At 39.4% G+C, this 5,124-nt stretch overlaps 1 pseudogene; it reads right to left on the bottom strand.

The window, feature by feature from the left end:
• Window positions 1-2,503: 2,503 nt before the first annotated feature.
• Window positions 2,504-2,724, bottom strand: LOC114005707 (uncharacterized; annotated as a pseudogene).
• Between the last annotated feature and the right edge of the window lie 2,400 nt (window positions 2,725-5,124).

The raw sequence follows: 5,124 nt of genomic DNA, 5'->3' as shown, positions 1-5,124 counted from the left end.
TGCCCAAGATCCCGAGAGGAGAATGGAGGAGAAGGGATTGCGGCATGGCCATCCCCCTGGGGGTTGATTTCTCGCTTTCTGTCTTTCTGTCTCTCTCTGTCTGGAGAGCACACACACCCTATAGCAAAAACATCTCCAAAAAAAAAAAAAAGGAAAGAAAAAACAGAAGAGCACTCAGTCGGAAAAGCACTTGCACAACTATTTACATTGACTGCTAACTCATGGAACCAACCCAAATGTCCACAGACGAATGGATTGGAAAATTATGGCACATATATTCCATGGAATACTATTCAGCCATAAAAAACAACAATGCCCTGGAATTTGATAAAAAGTGGGGGCAAATATGGAAGATTTGTTGTTGAGTGAAGCAGGTCAGGCTATGAAAGAGAGACATTGTATGTCTTCATTTAACATATACCAACTGCCTGGACTCCATGGTAGAGACGGAAAGACTGGAAAGCATAAAAGCATTAAAAATTGTAATGGACACTAGAGACAAGTGGAAAGATAGTGGGGCAATGAGGAAGAGCATAGGAAAAAAAAAAGGGGAAAAAAGGAGAGGTAAGAAACTTGTGGGACACAGATAAAGTTTTCTATGTGTTGATGAGGACGTGTACAATAGTCTCAACTGGGCTGGACTGTGGTGTATATCATGCTGGGTAAAGTCTCTTCACAATCTAAATGATGTATAGCATTTTAATGTAAGAATAGTAATTTTAAAAATTAATTAAAAATAAATATGACTAAAGTGCACACATTCACTATATTCATGTATATAAAAAATTTATATATAGACAAATTACAGATATGTATATTTATAAAATACAAAGTATTTTTAAGATTTCTCTGTCTCTCTCTGTCTTTCTGGCGAGTGCATGTGCCCTATAGCAAAAAACCTCTCCCCCCCCAAAAAAAAAAGAACTCATCAATGGTAATAAACTGTACCCTAATCTATGCAGCGAAGTCACATAAATTAATTAGCAAAGGATTATTTACTTTTGTAATCAAAAGTCATGGCCCTATTTGAGATTTTGGACTTTAAAGGCATCTAATAAACTATGCATTTTTTCATGTCTATTTAAATCCTTCCTCCTCTATTCTTTCATTCATTCAACAAACATTTACTGAGCATCTACAATGAGATGCAGTACAAGGCAGTTAAGAATATAAACTATATCGGGAACCAGAAGGTAGCATGGTGTTTAAGGCTCTGGACTCATACATGGTCAACCACATTTCAAGTCTCAGACCTGGTGGCTTGATTTCTCACTTTCTCCCCACTCCTCTCTATCTCTCTGGTGAGCACACATGCCTGTTGCAAATGAAAAACAAAATAATAATAATGATAAATAATATTAAATAAAGAATTCTTTAAAGAAATAAAGTATAAACAGTATCTGGCTTGCCAGTTTTTCAACTAATTGACATATTTCAGTTACGTTTAGGTGGCTTTTTCTATATTTTATACATGATTATGTTAGTTCTGAAAAAAACTGTTGTTGAATACATTTTTGTTCAAAATTAAACATTTAATTCAAATCTTCTAGTCAATTACTGGCAGCATCAAGTCGTTTTACAAATTTGTAATAAAAATTTTCTCTGTAGTTAATTGGTCTTTTTTTTTTCTTTCTTTTTTTCGGAGAGGTTTTTGCTATAGGGTGCGTGCGCTCACCAGAAAGACAAAGAAAGAGAGATAGAAATAAAGAAATCACCCCCCGCAGGGGGGATAGCCACACCTCAATTCCTTCTCCTCCATTCTCCTCTCAGGATCTTGGGCACGCACGCACACATGCCGGGCATGAGTTTAAACTGCTGGGTCCAGGACTTGAGCTGCGGTCGACTACATGGGAATCCAGCGACATAGCCATTATGCTAACTGCTGGTCCCTGTAGTTAATTGGACTTCATAATTGTTCATTTTCCCCTTGGAAATTCTCAGCTTTTAAAAGAATATTTGCTAAAAGCATGTTTTGATTTTTAAAAATAGCTCATTTTTTAGTTATTAAATTAGTGTTATATATTGTCTTTAATTGTTTCTCTATTCTCTGTGTAATTATTCTGGTGTTAATTTCTTACATCTTAACCTTAATTTAAACATTCGAAGTGTTTTTTCTTTTCTTGTTTGAAAGGTTGTTGTCATAGTGCGTGTACCATAGAAAGAGAGACACCATGAGAGGAAAAGTGGGAAATCACCTCCCAAGAAGTTATGGCCATGCCACAATCCCTTCTCTTTCATTTTCTTTTTGGGATTTTGGGCTCCACTTACATGTTCCCACCATAATTTGAAACCATCAAGTTCAGGACTCAAACTGCAATCACTTAAGTGGGAGTTCAATGACTAACTGCTCCACCATCGACTGGTCCCCTGATTTGTTAATGAAGCATGATAGACTAAAGATTTTTACGTTATCAGAACTCTGTTTTTTTCTGAATTGGCTCTTATGCTCTTATGTTTTATTTTCAGGGGTATATATATATTTTTTTTGCCCTAGGATGTGTACACTCACCAGAGTGAAACAGAGAGAAAGAGAGAAAGAGAGAGAGAGAGAGAGAGAGAGAATTTATTTTCTGGGGAGAAAGTCATGCCATGATTCCTTCTCCTCCATTCTGCTCTTGGGATTGTTGTACATGCAGGCATACCCTCACCTCTCAAGTTTTTAATTAGCAATAATCGCGCCTTGGATAAACCTCATTGGCTACGATACTACCACTGCGCAAAGCTATCTCTCAAGTTTTTCAAACAACTCAATTTAGGACCCCAACCATGTAGTCAGCCATATGGGAAGCAGCTGCCTTAAGGTCTATGCTGAGTTAAGAGTTAGACCCCACTCTAGGTAGATAGGAGATGAGATCTGCATAAAGTGGTCACTGTGGTTTTCTTTCTGTGGTCTGGTGAATGTTCACTATGCCCCCATTACGAGTTTCAGAGGAATTTATGATTCCCCATTGGGTTGTCTAAAATCAGAATGAAATCAGTCACTGTGTAGAGCACACATTGTGAGGTTCAAGCCTCTGAATCTGCAACTAGACTCATGACCACATCAGAGTACAGTGCTTCGACCACTATTCCACTTGATGGCTTGTGCTAGATAAAACTTTAATCAGTCTTCTCAAAATTCTCTCAGGCCTATCTGCAAACTCATATATGATCCATAGAAGTGGATTTGGCTAGAATCTCTACTACGTAGTAATTTCTAACCAATTATTCCCACCTTGTTCTTTGGGTACAAATTTTTACTTATCCTCAATATATTCAGATTTGAACCTTATATTCTTGAACTACTGCAAAATCTCATGGACACATTTCCCATGTATATTTTGAGACTTTAAAGGAAGTTTTATTTACTATGTTGTAAAAGATACCATGAAGGGACCAGGAGGTGGCATGGTCGTTAAGGTATTGGATTTTCACATGGCTGATCACAGTACATGTCTTGGGCCTGAAAGCTTGAAAATTATGACAGGAACATGTGATGCAGGCCCAAAATCCTGAGAGGAGAACAGAGCAGGAATTGGGGTGTGGCTATTATCACTGACTTGTATATGGTGGCAGCCTGTGGATACCTATGGCTTCTTTACAAAGCACACTTCTACCATCCCCAGTCAGCACCTTGATTCTAACATTAACTTCATGTCAGGAGTTCAGTGTCACAATATGCATGCAGGCCTTACTATATGGGTCTTGGTGGCAAAAGTGCCAAAGTACCAACAATCTCACACATTCTGAGCCTTCCACTGAATATGAAGATAGTGTTGATGGAGTGTACAACAAGCTATATTAATTCTCTCTTCTGTCTTGAAAGAAATGAAGAAACACTAAAAATGAGAAGAAAGATGATAAAAGCATAACAAGGCATCCTGAGTTCACAACTGTGCTCTTCTCTCATTTCTTTCTTTTTTTTATTTTTTTGAGAGGTTTTGTATAGGGTGTGTGCACTCGCCAGACAGACAGAGAGAGACATAGAGACAGAAAGCGAGAAATCACTCCCCAGGGGGGATGATTACGCCGCAATCCCTTCTCCTCCATTCTCCTCTCAGGATCTTGGGCACATACGCACATGCGCCCGGCGTGAGTTTTAAACCACCGCGTCTGGGACGCGAACCATGGTCGACTACGTGGGAGTCCAGCAACATAGCCATTACGCTAACTGCTGGTTCCCCTCTTCTCTCATTTCTGTACACACTTGATATTCTCAATATGATTAATCACACACACATATGCCAACTACATTATTTTTTTTTTTTGGAGAAATTTTCGCTATAGGGCACGTGCGCTCGCCAGACAGACAGAGAGAGAAATAGAGACAGAAAGCGAGAAATCACCCCCCAGGGCGGATGGTCACGCCACAATCCCTTCTCCTCCATTCTACTCTCAGGATCCTGGGCACGCACGCACACGCGCCCGGCATGAGTTTGAAGCCACCAGGTCCAGGACGCGAAACGCGGTCAACTACGTGGGAGTCCAGCGACATAGCCATTATGCTAACTGCTGGTTCCCATGCCAACTACATTATTAAACATGTATAAACACATTTACACATACATATAACCAAAAACTTACATATTTCTTGACACTTCTTGAGGTGGCCTCATCAGAAAATGTAGTTGGCTTATAGTTTCTTTCTCTTCCATGGTTTGAAGAGGGAAAAACTCACCCAGTACCAGGTCCCCATCCTTGTAGACACTTGGCTTCCAGTCTCTATGACAGGTAAAATGTTTCATCTTACATGCCATTTGTAAAGGTTGCAGAAGTAGCAAGACACTAATCAAAGGTAATGACATGTCTGAACTGGCCCATCACAGATAAAAAGCCCTATGTGTGGGAGCTGAGAAGGAGATGGAACTGGATAGTGTCTGCAGGCTCAGCCCTCTGCTGGAAGAGTCAACTCTGTGGAGGGCACAGAGGATTCTCACTTCCACGGTCTGCCTTCAACATGTACAAAATGTGTTCCAGGCTGGCATGACAGACAGAGACATAATTAGAACTTTTAAAAAGGCATTTCTTTTTTTTTCCCAATTTATTTATTTGTATTCATTCACTGTACATCATTACAGCATACAAAATGAGATTTTCCATCTAGAGTACACTGTATATTGTCTCAATCAAGCACATCAACAAATA

The sequence above is a fragment of the Tupaia chinensis genome, unplaced genomic scaffold (assembly GCF_000334495.1).
Source record: "Tupaia chinensis unplaced genomic scaffold, TupChi_1.0 Scaffold144277_1, whole genome shotgun sequence".
In the NCBI taxonomy this organism is placed as follows: domain Eukaryota; kingdom Metazoa; phylum Chordata; class Mammalia; order Scandentia; family Tupaiidae; genus Tupaia; species Tupaia belangeri.
This window is presented reverse-complemented; position numbering and strand designations above follow the sequence as displayed.